Genomic DNA, 20,667 nt, shown 5'->3' on the forward strand with positions numbered 1-20,667 from the left:
ACTGGGTGAAAGAGCAGAATGGCGCCAGGGAGCCCGCCTGGCCTCAGCCCCTCCAGGGAATCACAAAAGACCTGCAAGTAGAGGAGATCATGGCCCTGCCAATCCCTGATACCCTTTGAAAAGGACAGACATTGTCTGGCCTGCGCTCTGATGCCTGAAAATAAGCATTCCTCTGGGCAATTTCAGCTGTTGTGGGTGCCAGGGAGGAAAAAGGGATCTGGTGATGTAAGGTTAACTTTGGCAGATCAAGAAGACTCTTTCATAGCTGGTTTCATTTTTGTGTTGTTAAATTCAGGTAATTGTAAGTATTTGTATTTAAATATGGATATTTTCACTGATGCATTGGCAAGTGCTTTTAAAAAAAGCAACTACATGCAATATAATATCATTTAATCCCAATTTCATTAAACCCCAATATATTACCAATTAGTCAACATCTAAAGTAATAGTCACATTGATTGCTAACTGCTTTACTTTTGCTAGTCTGTACAGTTCTATCAAAGGTGCATTTTGACAACATTGGAAACAGAGGGCAGCACATTGGTTAACAATCAGCCAGACAACAGTTTGGTGGCATACTGACTGTCAACAGCTACCTTTACATTACCTTAAAATGACTGTCCAAAAGTCCTGAACCCTCCAACTCTCAACAAAACCCACCGAATGAAGGCTCAACAGTTGCTAAGGTTAGCAAGCCAATTAAGTAGACATGTTAATAAGACAATTTTGGTATCATTCATATTTATTCAATCAAATAGCTGGATTGGCATTTATGTTTTCAGCTGGAATCATTGGGCTTAGATTTTGTTTTCTTTTATATTAAAAACTAGGGGCCATGAACGTGAAGACACGGCTTTAGAGATGACTCAAAGAAGATTCTTGGTATATTCAAAGCACTGTATTGAAAGAGGACCTGAAAAAGGCAAAGCTATTCTAGTATTGAATAATTAGTGTTTAATGTTCGATTTCACAGTTATCAGAGATAACATGATATTTCACATAATATAACTGGTCATTTGGAAGTAGAGCTTTTCAGTACTGGCACCTTGTCGCAATTCCACAGCAACATGGAGTGTCACCAAATGGGCCAGCTGGAGGAAGTATAACTGCATAGCAAGAGTGGCTCAATAATTGCCATAATCACAGAGAATGTGTTTCAATCAGTGAGAGTAGCTTACTCAGAAACTTGACCAAAACGGTTAGCAGGTTAGAACAGTTGGCTTGTCTCTGAATGCAGCAGCTGAAAGGATTTACATAGAGAAGATAAAAACACTGCAGACGCCATCCACGTTTCAATCACTTCTCTGAGTGCTTTCACGTGTAATCATGAGCTATGGATGAGCAGAGATGTCAGGGGAAATGGTCCAGGCTGAAGGAAAATGGAAACACTCATCACAGACATCAAAAAAATGTGGAATAATTTGATGGCGGATGTCGGGGATATATTCAACACAATATCTGCTGTTTGTGTTATCTCTTCTGCCTATTTTGTAAAGGGACATTGAACACCATCAATCAGAATAAAGATATAGGTTTATGAGTTTACCGCTCCTTCTTTCTGCCTTTTTCCTCTTCCTGCCATATTGGCCCATAGATCTACAAGGCCTGACACTTCGATGAGCCCATTCCAAGGGAGTGATATTGCGCCATAGATTTTAACAACGTGACAGAAACACCAATACAGTGCTGAACAAAGAGGCATTAAGGCAAAGATAAACCTCTGTGAAAAGCACATAAATCTGCAGGGGTCTGGTTTAAGATGGAGCCCAGAGGGTTGATGACCACCCTTAATCAATGAGAACCTCATCAAGAAAGGTTCCCGTCACACCAATGAAACTTATACTAAAACTGGAAGGGCGATCTGCTTTAAGAGTACACTTAGCTCTGCTGGTCCAATTAGTTAGCAATTGTGCAGTCACAATTTGGCAGTATTATTAGATCCTAGGCCAGAATGAGCTGACTGACAGTTTTTCAAACTTCATGAAGTCTTCTTTAGAGAAGGTAATTTTCTACGTCTCTTGTAGCTTTGTTTGTCTGTGTGCAACGCTGTGAAGCTTCTACCCAAGATGAAAATGAAAAAAATAATCTTTTGCTGGATTCCTACAATATGTCGGTGGGTTGTTAATGAGATTTCACTGCACAGACAAGTGACAAGTACTCAGCTAGCCACTTGAACACTGGAAAAGTCGTCTCAAGTGCTAGTCCCCAGACTTCATCAGTTAAGCGGACAGTGGTTGGCAATGAGCTGAAAGTTCACTATGGAGAGGCCTGAGATCAGCTGACATGATATCTTGCTCTCCCCCTCTTCACTCAATGGAGGTTCAAATTAGTCTAACCAGTTTGTTACCTAATGCATCAGGGCTGGTGTGGGGATTTTTCCAAATCCTCCAACAAAGTCTTGGGCAGAGAAGAAGGTGACAATCACTTATTTACTGTTTTTAATTGCTGTTTCTTTCTGTGGACCATCATCAAACTAAATTAGTAGAGCTGTTGCAACATGGGGGTGAATCCTGCTGAGTTTGGTGAGCCCCCTGCTTTTCCTCACCATGAGATTGACATTTGTAGATTTAGGTGAAATGTCTTAAACATATTGGGATAGGTTTTCATGAAACATCAACATCAATGAACAATTGCTGTTGATGTGGAATTGTAATAACTTGATGTTGATTGGTTAACTCTGCCGTCAACAATATGTAATTTGTCGGTGGTGACGATGGTAAACACTGTTTGTGCTAAACATCAGCGCGTTAGCAATGTCATTATGAGCATGTTAGCATACTGAAATTTCCATTTAGCTCAAAGCACTGCTATTCCATAGAGCTGCTAGCATGGCTGTAGACTCTTGAGTCTTGTCAGAACTGTAACTGTACTACTAAACTAAGTGCTAGCACTCATTTTGGGTGATGTTTTCATGGGTCATTCACCGATATGCACTATACACTGAACAAATATGGCTCATAATTAGTAGTGTAGAGTAGCGACAAAAGGTTAGAATAGCACTTGTTCAGCTGTCCTTAATTCTGTTTTCCCAGTGTTAACAACCATCTATCATTGAGGATTTAGCCAGGTCACAACTTACATATCAGTATGGGACAGCCTAAAGACATATCTGAATATGACTTGAGACAGAAGTATCTCAACATAGTCCCAATGGTATGAGGTTAAGACAACAGTCGTGCCTTGGCAGACCTTGTGACGTGCTCATGTCCTTGACATTTACTGCTGCACTGCTGAAATGATTATACACCTAGAGACATCAGGCCGACACTACGCAAAGAGAAGGAAGTGAATTTAGACCAATTGCAGACAAAATAATGTTCCAAAATGTCTCTCAGTGCCATCCCTGAGGTGCTGTATTGTTCTGCTTTTCAAGGACAGCGTACCGTCATAGAGAGAGTTTTGCAAAAAAGAGTGTTGTACGAAATAGCTATAGCTTGCTCCAGTCATTACCAAAAGGAATATGTAAGAAAATGGGAGGGTTGAAATTAACTGAAAATAAGAGGAAAGTGTTACCACTGGTCTATGTAGGAGAGTCTGTATTTACCTGCTTCCATTCACAGGGAGTCCGGAACTACACAGACGATCTCTTGGAGTGTTTTAGGTCTTTGTGGCCTGTGGTCGACTGTCATATTATATTAAACATGTGAAAGACGTATCGTGTGAAAGAATCATCTGAGGGAGGCCTTTGAAGAAGCCTTCAGACGCACCTTTGCAGGCAGATTGACGTGGAAAGGCAAGCAAAGGCAAAGTCAACTTCTGTCAGCTTGGAAATAAATATTTCTAAAATATAATTATCCATTACAGACTGTAGTTACACACCTTGTTTCAGCAGCATTTTACAGTACCACTGCCTACAGCTTACTAAGGTCGGGTGGGTATAGAGTTAGGGGTGTTTTTTGACTGTTTCTCTCCTAAATGTGTCTCTGTAAATATAAGTTGGTTAATTAAGCTTGGTGCAAACGAATGCAAATTCTGTGTTCTTTGGCCAGCAAATGAGATCCAATAAACAAAATGTCGGTGATTGGCAACACGCTGATGCAGGATTTATTTTCTGTTGTTTTTTTAGTTTGGAAACCTTGTGAGAGATGTCTGTATGAATACTAGAACTTGAGTTAAATGGCAGTTAAAGCATAAACAACAGCTGACCCCAAATTTATTCATTCGTTAAAGTTTTGGCATGGTTCAAACAAACTCATTTTCTGTTTGTTATGGTTCATTTAGGCTGGCGCGAAAGCTGCCAGCTCAACTCTGATACAGACCAAACAACCAGATCAAGGAGGGTCCTCATCTTCCTCAAAGCAGACTCTGGTTCCGTTTAGTTGTGGTGTGAAAGCACAACACCCCAGCCACAGAACTATTAAATAGGTTGATGATCTGTATAAGAGATATATAGCCTATATTTATAGAATTAGTGATTTGATCATCTTACAACCATGGTAACATATACGGATCCCCATATGGGTCCATATATGCAGGATGACATGCCCACAGCTGTCCAATCAACTTGTCTGTCTGTAAAGTCATGTTTACAGCTTTTGGTTCCTTTGTAATAAATCAGTATGAGCACAAAATGAACCAGGCAACCAAGCAGCTCTTTATTCTTGGTCCAGACCAAAGATCTCTGTAGTCTATTATATTAGGTTTGTCTTTGCAAAGATCACATTCATGCAGCTTCTTTAGACAATGGTGACAGCCCCTCACAGGGACACCACTGCTAAGGCAGAAAGAGCTGAGGCCCACTGCTGACCAAATTACATTCCATTTCTAATTATTACTGTTTAGATTCTTAATTAACTTCCACAATGAGGTCACTGAGAAATGAAGCACTTCCAGCTGACGACATCAAATTCAGTCATTCCAAATTTAAAGCTGTTACACACTTCCATTCAGAGGGTCTTAAAAATATCATGTAACATCGTCTTGTTTCACACTGTTGCAAAATTCTACTGTCTCTCCAATTCAAGTGCAGTTTGCTTTTTCCACTGCTGTGTTTGACGAGCGAAATAACGAGACACAGACATACTGTACCATGCAGAAGGTCCAGGTCAGGGAAATTTCTCTGACAGACACTCTGAGGACTTTTTTTTTCCTCTCAGTTTAACAACACACTAGTTTTGACAGCTGTGGGACTCACGTATATCTCCAGTATTATATGTAACCCCACAGGGTGAGCGCAGCCCTCAGAAGCCTTGTGCCTCCTGAGCCCACTGCACACAGACTGCAAACACCTCGCTGCTGAGGTGACCTTATCCCCTGGCTTCAAACAGGAGGGTGTCATGAAAGGCCAAGAACCGCAGATAAATCAGAGATGCTGGAAATGACAAGGGCCTGTCGACTGACAAGCCTTGTGGTGCTTTGACAAGACTGATGAGAATAAAAATGCGTTAGTGTAATCTTCCAATCGGATTAAGTTTCACTTTCCTCGCAGTGGAGTGATGGCAGTATTGTGTATCACGGCTGAAGGCTTTCATAATGAATGTTGCAGTATCTCAGTGATAAAAAACATAGTGTCATCTCTGATTTTTGTCTGGGTTTCTCATCTTCAGTTGTTAAATCCCACAATGTCTGCATGCTTACTGTCTGGGAAAGCTGCCTGGCACAGATCTAATATCAACCGAAAGACACCAGTGAGGAGAACACAAAGGAGAGATCTTTGTGACACATGATGAAAGATCTCTGACAGCATCAGGTGGCTCTGCTGCAAACTCCCACAATTCAACTAATGGCTGACAGACTGGAGAAAAGCAGGACATTAGCATTCCCTTTCATATTTATTGCTGTACCATTGTGAACATAGCTGCATTTCTAATTTATAAACCTTTGTATGAAGTGATAATAGGAGCTATCTTTGATGGATGCTCAGTGGAATTGTGATACAAATGAGAAAAGAAGTGGTTGATTTTGCCATACCAGTGGAACAGGAGGGAGATAGAGTCATTCAACACAAATCTGATGGTCTGTAATTATCAGCATGCAAATATCACCCATCTGTGCTTTAATGTGGTCTTCGGGTTTTTTGTTTTGTTTTTTTTTTCCACCAAAGGCTAACATTTCTAAGAAGACAGTAATTACTCAGCTGAGAATGTGGGTCCCATTAATTTTTACTTTGGCACAAATACTGCAAATACATCCTATACCGTCTTAGTGGTGCAGCTGAGATTTATCAAAGCTCAGCTGGTGCTATTCCATGATCACTGTATTAGGCAGCACACTGTCAGTTGTTTGTAGAAGTAACCATCAGATATATTGGTGAAGAGTTTCAAAACATATGGTTTGTCTGTTTCGGCACATATGGCCTCTATAACAGAGACACTTGAGAATTATCTCGAGTAAATGTACAGTCATGGAGAAGTTAAAGTGATTTTTTTATAGTTGTGATGTTACAAGCATCACAATGTTATGCAATGCTCTTTATATCTTTCTCTTTCATTGAATAAACTATTACTTGAGCCCTGCCCCGCTCAGTGTTGCTCCACCTGAGCTTTCTGTTATGAATGCATTGCATGAGGTTTACGTGAATGAAGGCTGATTCACCGCTCAGCATTTTAGAATCAATGGATCCTTGATTTCGGACAGTAGGTAAAAGCAGGTTTGTAATGGGTTTGTAATCTGGTCCCACCAGAAATAGTAAGTTAAACTTAATATTATCATCATTTTGTTAATGTATACATTTAAATTACAAGATAGCGTCTTCATAATATACAGCAGGATGTCCGTTATTCTTTAATTACCTTTTTTTTCTCTTCTTAAAACAGGGAAGTCTGTTGAAGTTGAGTTAGATGTGAAAATATCTTGGCTCCACATTTTGCTTCCCCTTCTGTTTCTCTGATGTCCACATGCTTCCACTGCATGAAAAACCACATTTTCGACCCGTAAATCCCCGCGAATTTCGTAGATTTTCGGCGATTTACGGCAAGTTTACGGGGAACTTCGCCGGCTCCGAAAATTGTCGGAAACGAACCATCTGTCGGCGGGGGGCGTGGTTAATCGCGCCTTCGCGAAGGTGCGAATAGCTCTAATTAGCACATGAATGCTACCGACGTTGAGCTACTCCAATCACATGAGTGAGTGATCATGTGATTGAGTGAGTGATCATGTGATTGGATGACAACTCTGCTGCTATTGGTCATCTGTGCGCACCCGTCTCTTCGTCTCCGCAGCTGCAGTTAGGTCGAGGCTGCTCCTCCAGAGCGAGCAGTCTGGCTTTTATCACGACCATTCTCCTCGCCAACTGCGCCATCAGCTGCGTTAGCAGCCGAGACAATCCACTGAAGACGCTGAGCAGTTTCTTCTCTAAATTGTTTGGACTTTCTGGATATGGTCGCTCCGCAGCCAGGCCGTCCACTCGTCGCAGAGGAGTGCCTTCTGGGATGAACTGAAGACGACGTCCGGCCATTGTATGAACAGAGTTAAAGTTTAGCAGGACCCGAAACGTAACTGTTGTAATCCAAGCTCGATTTGCCTTCACAGACGCGCCGAGGTCGTTTTCTGCAGACGTCATTGCGTCAGAGGAGGCGTCCAATCATATGCGAGGTCGCGCTCTCGGAATTTCTCGCGAGACCATTTTTGTTGCGTAGAATGAAAAACATGCTGTGATTTTGTTAGGTACTTTGATTTTCTATTTTTGTACCTGAATATTTTATAAAACATGTAAACTTCTTTAAAGTGACATCATCGAAAATAAAAAAAAGAAAAGTTACTTTGGTGTATTCCCTTTTTATTCCTACTTAAAGAATCATCAGTGGACTTACTCTGCTGGAATTTTGCAAGTTAATCACACAAGCATTGTTCATCTGGTGTTGTGGTGGCAAAATGCGAAAAATTGTGACCAGTGTCCAAGAACTGTAGATGCTTTAATTTTCACAATTTTGATTTAGCAATTTAAGTGGAAAATTAAAGACCTTTGAGAGTCAGGACACTTATCCTGTATGTAACCTATAAAATTATTTAAACACACTTTTAAATCCTCATGAAAAAAAAATCTTTGTATTCTGTAGGCACAGAACACACACACACACACACACACACACACACACACACACACACACACACACACACACACACACACACACACACAAAATCCCAATTTGCATTTGTATAGCTTTGCAGCATTTACATTTGCATTTTAACACCTCATGGTCACAGTGGCCGAGAGAGAACTTCCACGGCAATTTACAGTGACGGAAATTGACGGAAATGTGACTTTTCATCCAGTGTTCTCTCCTAATTCAGTGTGTTTTACAGTGATAAAACTACTACAAAAACTAATGTTTTTGTAAGTGGAGTCCAATGGCTTTGGTAAGACCGATATTGTGGCTGTTGGGTTAAACATAAAGAATCTGTCTCTTTAACAACAAGGTCTATCTCCACTGAGATCCATTACATAATGATGTCAGACACTTAGAATAACAATCTGAGTCTGTCAGTGGCAAAAACAAACATTTTTAGTGGATGTACATTAATGAAGCACAATCGCCCAGAGGGATTACATTGCAGCCCATTCAATGGCTGCTGACTCCAGCACACTCGTTCAGTACTCGACCAGTTTCATAAACTGATGTCCCCAGTTTTCACTTGCACACAAAAACATGGAAAAATAGGTCCATAAACACGCAATATTTGACTGGAATTTGGAATCTTCCGGGACCCAGCAACACAGAACCACTTCAATCAGCTAAAACTAGCTAGCTAATTAAGTAAAAAGTTCCATGAATTGGTTGAATAAGCTATCTTTGTCTGACTTTTAAAAATGAGAGCCCTGTGAAGGAGCTCTAAACATGTCCTTGAGGGTTATGCATATGGTATGGTGCTAAGTGACTGTGGCTAAAGCTGCATGTTCCAGGAAAAAAGTCAGCATCCTACTCAGTTTATTATCCATGCAGAAGCACGGAAATAAAAAAAAACAGCTTTGTTCTTGTGAAGTGCTAATTAGTGCTTATACAGTATTTATGATAAAGAAACACTTGAGAAAAGACTGTCACGTCATTTTAACATAACCCTGTTTGGCTGCTGTGCAGCATTCTTCATATTTTCAGACATGTTTAATTAACATTAACCGTTACCAGAGAAAGGATAAGGACAAGGAATGTTTGGCAAATCTAACAATGTCTTGACAATGTCCACTGGGGTTGCTGGAGTGTAAACATCCCCAAATCCAATAAAGAGTAGAGCCTCAAACATTAGCCCAAACTCAGGCAGCAGTTTGGTAGCACTGAGCAACAGCTTCCAGACAGTGGGGAAAAACTACACGGTGGATGTGCTAGTTACGAACAAGGCTTCTTTTAATGCAATTCTGTAACCTGACAAATGAATAAAACCCCGCTACTCCTGCTACTCCTATAGGCAGTAAGCTGGTTACCTGGACTTGCTATTGATTGCAGCTTACGTTAAACCAGATAAACACACTGTTAACTTAATTCCTTATGTAATGCTTTCTGTGTATCACTATTTTGAGATACTGGATTCTTTAAATTAATCTTGACTGTAAAATAATTTCCTGGATTGCTCCCTTAAGTTTGTATGTCCTGTGTTAAAGCGTACCTGAACTCACTTTTCCCTGTACTGTACCACAAATGACATTAAAATACCACAGTGGAACAATATATTTTTAACCTTTTCACACTGTTAACCTTTGTTATTTTTAAATTATTTATGAACAAAAACACTCTTATTTATAACATGTTAAATGAAATTAAATGAAAAACACAAATGTTTCACTCTTTTAGGGTATTAATAAATTAAACTTGATCCCAAAAGGAAATGAAACAGTTGCCCTTTAAACCTGACAGAGGGCAAAATTATGACACGGAAACCACTTTTATCGTTCTTGTACATCCTTATATATACAACAAAAAATACCTTTAACAATCTTCTTTCTTCCTGGCAGACAGAGAGTTGAATGTTGTTGATAAGGTCAAATATCTTGGTCACATTACCAGAGATGACCTTTGTGATGATGATGATATTCAAAGACAATATCGTAAACTGTATGCACAAGCAAACATATTGGCACATAAATTTTATATGTGTACTGATGATGTTAAAATTTGCTTTGTTCAAAGGCTATTGTACTCCACTGTACACTGCCCACCTGTGGTGCAGCTACAGTCGGGCAAAATTTCTTAAGCTGCAGGTGGCGTACAGTGATGCTCTTCGAATTATACTGAGGCTCCCTCTGTGGACGAGTGCCAGTCAGCTCTGTGTGTGTAGTGGTATTCCCAGCTTAGATGCTGTCCTAAGGAATTTTATGTTTAATTTTATGGCGAGGTTGGACAACTCCAAAAATGAAATTATTATGGCTTTAACCATGCCTAAAAGGAGCAGCACCAGATATTATTCTGGTTTCTGGAGACACTGGCGAGCATGTCTGTATGTATTTTAGGTGCTTTTGTCTCGTTTGTTTTTGTTGTTGTTTGTTTGTATTATTTTTATATGGACCTACTTTTGAGTCTGAAATAAAGATTGATAATCACACCTGACCAGCTATAAAACACCTGCTATTACCACAGTTAAGTCTTGTTGAGTCAGGCTCAAATCCTCAGCAACTCAAATGTTCACTGTTTACACTCTATGTGGGCCCACAGAAAAATAACACAAAAGCCGGCAATAAATATAAACAAAACCCAGTTGCAGGCCTTAAGGAAGCCCGGGTGCCCTGTGAGAAGATATGTCGGCGGCATGGGTAATATTGCTGCACTCACTCACCCATGGCAAGCAAGCAACTCTACTGTCTCCTTACGGTAATTGCAGATGATGAAGAACGAAGGTCCAAAACCTGGCTCAGCAGCACTGAAGGAACCTCTCCACTCCTCTGGGCAGGAGAAGAAGAACGTCCACACCTCGGCTCAGCGGCAGCGATGGAGGAGGGAAACGACGGGTCTCCCTCACAACAGTGGGGAAACTATGCTAGCCAGGTGCTCCGTGCCAGCGCAGCAGTTTGTACCTCAAACACGTGTACAACATAAGCAAGCATGCTAACCGGTAAGAGCCTACTGAGTTACAGTTAGCTCTCAAAGCACGCCACCTGTAGCAGTTTAACATCTTATTTACAAAAGGATTATGCTACTGCTAAGTTTACTTTACCTCACTTTTACCTTAACTAGCTAGGATGTAGGCTTCAGACTACAGACTACATTCTCAAAGTGACATAACCTATTTTTGTTGAAACTGTAAAGTTTCTTTTTTTAACTCTGCGATTTATCCCAGGGTTACACTTATATGCTTGCTGTGGTGTTTTTTGGTTTTGGAAAGGATAAAAAGCAACACAAAAAAACAAAAATAAAAAACACCACCACTTCCCAAACTCTTTAACTGCTGAGTACTGCTCTCACTACAGGCCCATTACTGTGCGATCAGTTCAGGCACCACAATGCAAGAGCAGGACCATCCATCCAGAGCAACTAACACTTAGAGTTTGTGCTGTTCGTGCCGGTCATGTGTTTTGTGCATGTTGTTTCAGCATGTTCGTGTATGTATTCCTGTATGCGTGTAAGCTGGTTACATGCTGTCACTCCTCAAAATACACCAGTATGTGTGCTGTAGGTGTCAAATTGAAGACATAATCTAAGAACATACATCACAATCGCCCACTCGTTTCTGACTGTCTGTCAAGCAAGATCTAGCTTTTGTGCAATAAATCACTCACTGACACACAATGTAATTGGCCATGTGATGCAATGAAGTATGCTTGAGTATCTGATGGCCAGAGGGCCAGCTCTTAAGACAGCTCTCACTTTGCTTCCCAGCACATCATAATTACTCTGTTTCCCCACTGGCTTGCAATCCGTCTCCATAGCGATCCATCTTTTACATTCCGGCACTGTGGGATCACGGGCACACACACACACACACACACACACACACACACAAATACTCACACGCACACTTCTCCCTTCGCATTCCTCTAAGGCCACAATTAATCTCTGTAGCAAACCTTTCACATTCATTTTCACACATTTATTACATCAGTAAATGAGTATCAACATCATGCTCTGCTCATGTAAATGAAACATGGGGAACTGGCAATAATTGAAGGTAATTCATTATGAAAGGGTTTTATACTATCAGCCTGGATCTGAACTTTTATAGCAGCCCATGAATCCTCCTGGAAGCCTCAGAACGAACGAATGCTGCAGTTTCTTAATTCATAATACATCATAGTGCATGTCCTGGTCCCAGTGATCACATTAGATCCAATCCTTGCCACTTGACACATTTTGAATATTCAAAGGACAGAAACGGTGTAATCATAACCTCATGAATAAAATAGTGCACCATTACAACCTTATGAAGACTGTAATTTACATTTCATACTGAGATAGCTGATACCCCAGTTACAAGCTTAGTACTCACCATTTATGAGACTGCACAGACTTGTAGGCAAACTTTTTAGGGTGATTTTGTTCATTTTGTTCATCTCTTGAAATTATTCCTTTAGGCTTTTCCCATTACATGGTTTCATTGTCAAGGTTTTGGGATAGGCTCTCTTTAATGATAAGTCATTTACTGGTGATATCCTGAGGTTGTGGATGCCAGGAGGACTAGCAATCACTTCACTGACTGTCATAGTGAGCCTGATGCAATTACTGCCAGTTAAATAGTAGAGAAGGAGAGTAATAACTGAAGTCGCAAAAGAAATGGCAAAGTAAGTCAGGTGAATAAAAAGTACTGGATGTTTTAAACAATATAAATCAAAGTCTTTAAATAACCTAGTTTGCTATAATACATTATTTCCAAGTCTAACCAGTGCCAACAAACCATTCATCTCAAAATAAATAGAATATTTACTATGCATTTATCTCCAGCTGCTCACCCTCAGCCCATGAATTAACTGTGTCTTTGGTGTAATACAGAAAAAGAGATAGACATAGAGAGAAAAATCCAAATTAAAATGTAACAAAAAGTTACTCATTGTGGAAGTCTGTGCTGGTAATACCAAAAAGATATAAAAGAGAAGAGGTTAAGATGGAAAGCAAAGCTATTCGCAGCACAAATTGAACATAATAAACTGAAATTTGCAGTTTTGGATTATGGTTTCTGGTTTAAAGAGTCATAACATTTAATTCACATTGTATTTGATGGAGTCCCAGACTATGAGAGACTGTATGAAAAGGCTTGAATGATGCAAAATGGGTGCAAAGTGTCAAATGTTGCTCTGCACTCTGTTAGGCAACACATCCACTAATAATGCTGCCGTGCTTTTCCTCTTGTTTTTTTCACAGCTGCAGCGACTTAAGTCCTGAGATAGAGGTCACGAAAAAAGAATCACTGGAATAGAAACTGAAATAGAAACTGAAGAAGAGGAGGCTGTGTGGGTTTTGGCAAACATCAACAAATTCATTCTCCTTGTGAGGCCTTTGAGATGTGACAGTTTGACAAGTGGAAACCTCTGGGGAGATGCTTCCCGTAACCCTGCAGGAAATGAAATATGGATTATCAGGAACTATCCATGAAGGACACCATTTGCCACGTGTGCGCACGAAAAAATTGGTTGTGTTGTTGTAGACAGTATTTCATCCTTAACTTTTGCACACCAGTGAAATTTTGCATTTTCAGTATCAGGACTAATTAATCGCATAGCCACTGTCCAGGCATTTGGTTTTTATGGATGAGCCCTGACAAAGTCACTTTTTTTAGACTTTTCAATGCAACAACAGATTTATATTGAGTCGTTCAGTATTATGTAGGTTTATATGTTAAAAAATTACAATGAAATTATGTTAATTTACTGTATATTTTAACAATGAGGCTTAAAACTTGGTTCAGTCGATATGAATTCATTGTGACCTGTGACCAGCCTATTACTTTTAAGATTGAGTCATGTAGCCTCACTCCACTATTAAACTTACAGTTCATACACAAACAATCAAAGGCTCGAGTCAGTTATTAGCGCAGTGACATCATGACAGTAGCATCAGCACTATTTAGAGCCCTACACATCACACAGGAGAGACTACGACAGCGTGCAGCTCAGGGGACATTTTATTCTACTCATTACCATATCTGTTACTCGATGTTGGCAAACATAATCTAAAAAAGACTGAATATGTTAGCTAAAAGCTGAAACACAATGCAGGAAACACAGCTTAGACAGAAATGACAGGACTAATATGAATGTGGTTCCATGCACGGGGAAAAACGCATCTCTTCCCTGAGAAGACCCTGTTTGGGTTTATCCACGCTGAGGTCATGATTTTCAAGGATGAGGGTTGGGAGAAGACCTGCAAACAGATGCACTGTTGTTGTCTGATTCTGAGGTATCTGCTGGTGGTGACAACAGTGATTCAGGCCCTGATAGTGGTGGTGATGGTTGTGGTGGAGGAGGAGAGGGAAGGAGAGATGGCTCCACTTGGTGGTAACGTTAATGCTAGTTCCTGTTTCATTACTGGAATATACGAAACTGCTGGTCACAGCTGGTTCTCGTCATGTGGCTGCACCTGCTGAGTGACCATCCTCATTAGGAGAGCTTTTCTCTTTGGTAAACCACTTTCTTATGTCCAGCCCCACAGAGAAATATGATTGCTAACACTTAAACCAAGCTAGACTCTGGCTCCTCAAAAAAACAACGCAAAACTCTCAAGAAACCAGCTCAGCGGACTTAGACATTATAATCAGAAATGGAGCGAATTCTTTCAGACTTTCATCTCACAATAAAAACATGATGTTACATACCTTAACAACAATAATGATGGTAATAAATCATGATCAAATATGCACATGATAATAACAATAATGCTGGATCTGGTTTTAACATTTTTCTGCATTGCAGAAACCAGAGTTTTAAAGTGATTCCAAAACAATACTTTTTAGCCACGCTAGCATTCATGGTCCCCAGGGAATTAAATCCAATGACTTTGGTGATCCCATGACTTTTCCTTTAGCATTTCCAGCAGGTTGACATTTTTGGCTTTGAGTGACATGTTTCAACAACTATTGGACGGATTGTCATGGATGTCAACTCAATACTTTGGTTTATGACTCAACAACTACAGAACTAGCGAATTTCCCATCAGTCTCAGCTGTACTTTGTGTTTAGAGCTAATTTGCAAATGTTAGCATGCTAACATGCTAAATTATAATGTGCCAAAGAGAAAAATATCATTGTCATTGAGAACATGTGATGTCATGCTGATATTAGCCTGAAGCTCAAAGCACCATACGACCACACAGAGCCTCTGTGGCTGAAGATTCTTTGTCCTTTTTCCATTAAACAAAAGAAGCCAAAAATCTCAAGTTTTGATTGAAACAGGGAATTATCTGTTATTAATGTTCCAACCAAATTACAAATATGACCAGGTATTCAAGACCAGTTTTTGCTACATGTAGACATTTAATTAAAATGTGAAGGTATTGAGGTTCAGTACCCAGTTCTAGTTTAAATTACCATTGCTCTATATCACATACTCTATGGGCTTTACTAACTAACAGGCCTCCATAAATTACACCTGCACCCACTTGCCATGAAACTGACACTAGAGTTTTTGTCCTGACTAATCCCACCAGTGGGCCACCTCTCTGGAACCAATGCAGGAAGGTGAGAAGGTGAAAAGAACCCCGCTCTGAGTCATAAGCCTGAGTGACTGTTAGCAAGCAGTAAGTCAGCTCCCACTCATCGCTGAGATGAGAGGAGTGGGACGGCATGGTACTAATCACAAGTCCCAAGATGAATCATAAGTTCAGTGCTGAAACATGGTGTACTTTAATTCCTGGAGGAATCAGAGTGTCAGTACAAGCATCACTTTGTTCAAATGAAGTGTCATTCTCACACGCAGTTTACTGTGGAAGCTTGTATCCCCAAAGGTCAGCAGTTCACAGAGACTTTCTTAACACAATGGTTTTTGCATGGGGGTCATCCACTCTGTGATTATTAAACATGCACAGATACATTAGGAATTGCTAGGGTTTCTTGCAAAAGTAGTCTTGCAGTAGTCTAGTGTTGTGGTTCTTACCAAGAAAGTCAAGAATTATGACATAATTAATTGAACTTTATGACTTTATGAACCACAGTCTGTCATGTTAGCCTGAAGGGACTCATTTAGCTATGGCTCATTATATTTTATATTATATATGTATTCAAATTTATTCTATTATATTCAAACTTATTTCCACAGCCTGTCAACAATCTGTAATAAAAGTATTAAAGTTATAATCCTTCATCAGATTTCAGTTCTGGTTCATTTAGAAACACCCATAGTTAATGGTGACTATGAGTGCAGTTTAATAAATACTACAGGTCCCACATTTCTTGGTGCAGCAGACACTCATTGAACAGCTGCTTTGTCAGAAACACAGAAGAAGAGCAACTGGTGTTTCTGTTCGCACTGCAGCCAAACAATTAATTAACGTGGTGACAAATGCATTCCAATTACTGTGACTGCTTCACATTAAAAGCTGTCCTGTGCGCCACAAGGCTTTTAATGTGAAAAAAGACAGTAGACAGGATGTGATTTGGTAGCTTTAGCAGTAACTTAATAAAGCTCTGATAAAAGTTAGGATGATATCAGTGAGATAAAACTGAGAGCAGGAAGTTTCCTGAGAATCCTACACAGTTTGAATTCAGGGCAGGAATGGCTCATTTCATAACTAACTAATCAAACCTACTCTCAAGAGAGGTCATGTCAATGTAAATACAATGAACAGCTGAAAATTACAGATCATAAACACTATGAAAAATAAGAATCTATCCTAATATTTGACTTGTTACCAGTTTGTTTCTCTCATCTTTGTATTTAAGCCAAATGTCACGGCTCGCTCCAATGCCCTCTGGCTGAGTATCACTGGTCTGCTGTACTGAATGTCCCACTGCTCCTCTCTGCATCAGTGGACAACATCTGGCTCAGTGACCTCTGAGACAGGGCTCACTGTACTTTCAGCGTCACCTTCTGCTGCTGTTTGTGCCAATGTTTCAAAAGCCTGCCTGCTCCTGCCTGAATATATGTGCGTGCTTGTCATGCATGCACGCAGTCGCCTGGTAAAACACCCAACACAAGACCTCACGTCATCATCCTCGCACTCCCCTCTCCCTTTAGGCCCGAGCATCGCAGGCTCCAGAACCTGTAGATGAAACAGAATATTAACTTCAAATTAAACTGCCATTTCTCCACTGTCTTCTCCCCGCATTCTCAAACCTACATCCCTGCATTCCCCTTCAGCCTCAGATCCTGAGTGTGTCGAAAAAGCGCGTCACGGCAGGATGGATCGGAGTAAGAAATGTGCATGAGAAATGTGGAACGCTGTGCAGCGGTTAGTGAGATAAGTGGCATTTGTGTTTCCTCCCGTGGCTAATTATGCTATTTATACCCCAGCAATGGAGGAGATGCTCTGAGCTGGTACACCAAGATTAGTATTCTCACTAACATTGTTTATCCTCCTGAAAGTGATAACAGCACGCACCTCTTGCTTTAGGGGTGATAGCTGCACTTGTGTCTGTGTGTATATTTTGAGTGCATGATTATGTGTACCTCCCTCAGTCGGGACGTGTATGCATTTATCTTAGTTTTTTACATACAATAAAATAATAACAGCTAGATAGCAGTGTTACATTTTTATCTTTTGTATCCAGTATGTCTAAGAGCACCCTGAAAGGACATATATTAACATTAATATTATCAGTTTGAATTGGGTGCCTTGGGTCAGTGTTCTGTGCTAAGCGGTGAGGATCAGCAGCGGCTGTCAGAGTTACTGAGCACAGAGCGGTCCAACCTGAATTGCACTTGGTGAAGGTAATAAGTGATGAATTTTTATTGAAATTTAAAAGACAATTTCTATGCAACACTTGCAACAGATGGCTGATCCTTGTCATGAAAGGTACCAGACACCAGCACCAGACAGTTTGATGCAACCTCACCATGCAGACATGACTGCCGGAACAGTCTCACTTGTTACAGCAGTATGACTGTGAAGACCAGCTTAGTTAATTTACTAATTACTGCCAAAAGTCGCGGTAGTACAGTACCTCCAACACTGGTAGTCATATGATCCATTGTGATATAAACATTGAGATTATATCAGCTTTAATGTTATGATCAAAAAAGCACAATAGAACATAATTCACTTCATCCTATGTTCCCATTGCAGCCCATGATGATGATCTATGGTAGGAACAAGTTGCAATAGAATAGCTGAAGAACAGGATGGTAAGTGATAAAACTGACCTCAGGCTGTTCAGAATGAATATCATGCCTCATCTACAGTATATCTTATGGATACCTGTACTTACTGCATACTTTGCTAGACTGCTGCTGCAGCGTCCCTCTATTTATCACAAGGACAAACTAGAAAATTCACATTTTGTTCCTTTCCTTTTCACACAGTATGCTAAAAAGCAGGCGTAGTGACTTGACAGCCAGTCCAGATAAAGTCTACCTTGTTGTAACACTGAAAAATGTAGTATTAATATTTTCAATGGTTATAATAAACACAGGGAAAACAAGACACAACTACATGAAAAATTTTCCTAAAGCAAACTGTTGCCTTATTCATGATTCAGTCAGTATTCAGAGGCAGTGAAAATGAAGAGAGGGTAGCTCTCTCTGCTATGGGACATCTGAAACCCTTTCTCAACTCTGACAGGAATGTATATTCTAATCACTACTGTGGGGTACTAACTTTATGCATTGAATGTCAAGAGCTAGGGACCAATTAAAATATTTTTATGAGTCTGCTGTATTCAGTTAAATCTGAACCGACACAAAATCTCATATGAACAAAAGACCGGCTTGCCCCTTAGAGCATACTTTGTAAGCCAGAACGTAGATAAAAACAAACAAAAAAAAAAGACTAGGAGTGTAGAACCATGCTAACGGCTCCTTGAGGCAGCGCTTACAGACAGTGGTGCTTTAAGTTAAGGCAATATGCTAAAATGCTCTCAGGGACAGTTTTAGACGAGGCATAGTTCTTGTACAGCTGCTGGTGCTTACACATCAAACATCTGAGAACCTTTGCCTCTTCAGTTCATTGAAAAAACTGGTATTTGTAGAAAACCCTTTGTTAAGTCTCTGAGAAGCTACACTCAGGCGCAGCATTTTGAGATAAATGCTAACACCAGCATGCTAACATGCTCACAGTGACAGCAGCATTGCTCGTGTTTACCTTTTCTAATACTTGCTATGCTCTTGGGTGGGAGTGTTAGCATTCTAACATTTAGAAAGTACAGCTGCGGCTGGACAAATTGAAATTTTAACCTGATTATCGTGCCATAAAAAGAGTTATTACAGTTAATCCTGTGGGGAACCGAATTTCATAGCAGTCCATCCAGTCTTTGTTACTGAGACAAATATGTCAGACTTGTGGTGGTGTTTGATGAAATGTCACCCAAGTCCCAAAATATATCATCTGTGGACAATGACTGCCTGTTCAAAATGACATGTCAATGCATGTGATAGTTGAGATAGACCAAAGCAGTGGACCCTCCCTCATGCATCCCCCCTCCTTCTCTCTTGCCTGATCCCAAATGCATTATATGTTGCTCTTGCTTCCTCCATACTGATGTAGAAATGGCTACCAGTGGGCATGACTAACAGGCTAAGCCTGAGGCTCTGAGATTTTGCAGATAGAGAAGAAGCTGTGCCAGATATGAGCACTTTGAGAGTGATCTGATATGTGGACTTGTTAAATTTTCTCATAGATACAGTATATATATGTGTTGAAAAGAAACCTTTACAGTATCATGCTATAAGCTACACTGCAGCTTTAATGTGTGTACAAAATCTAACTGAACTGTAGTTGTGTGGAGGCTGTTCTTGGATCAGGAAACTGATAACCATAAGCTTCACATTATCTCGCAGCTGGGACATGCAGCCACAGTACAGGCCGGTACAGCAGACTCTGTCAAAATCAGTCTGTGCATCCTCTCGCCCATTTCTCACCTCAGTTTCTCATTCTGTCATAGATGGTGTAGTAGAAGGTAGATAATAGATTCCCGAGCAGCTCTCTGTGATAAAAGGCGACATAGCTGAGTCATGTGGTCTTATCAGCTCTTTGTGTTCAGCGTGCAGGACAGATCATCCCACAGCCACAAGAGAAACCTATTGTCTCTTTCCCCTCTTTCTGAAAATGCATCCTGATTTGCAATTCCACAGATACAGAGTGTTTTACCGCACAAGATTTTGAAACAAAATCACATTTTTCCCCTAAAACCTGCTGCAAATGAATCATACCAAAGTTTTCATTCAACACTCTGGTCCTCAACTGCCTTTTTTTTATTTGAATTTTATGGAAGAGTTAAGCTTATGAATGCCTTTTTAAAAAGGAAAACATTACAAGGTCTGGCTCAGGCAAAGCAGAATTATAGCAAATCATTCGTAAAATTAAACTGTAACAATATAGCGAACACAATTTAATTTTGTGTCTACCCTACAAGAGCTGGTTTGTTTTTATGTTGTTTGGGCTTGTTTCAGGTTCTAAGCACAATGTAATCAACCACTGCAGGTGCATAAAACAGAGACGACTGTGGTCTACAAGACAATAGCAAAAACAGAAATTGGATTTTCCAATGGCTTCTACAATTAAACAGTTGAGCTGCTGATTAACAACACTTTTCAATTCCCTCCTTCCCCAGCTGCAGCTGTTCTCTAACCGCACTCCCTCTGTCTCTGTATGTACCCATCTATGATTATTTTACACTAAAAGCCACCATCAACAACCATCAAATCTAATGCAAAAACATGG

The sequence above is a fragment of the Chaetodon trifascialis genome, chromosome 19 (assembly GCF_039877785.1).
Source record: "Chaetodon trifascialis isolate fChaTrf1 chromosome 19, fChaTrf1.hap1, whole genome shotgun sequence".
Classification (NCBI taxonomy): Eukaryota; Metazoa; Chordata; class Actinopteri; order Chaetodontiformes; family Chaetodontidae; genus Chaetodon; species Chaetodon trifascialis.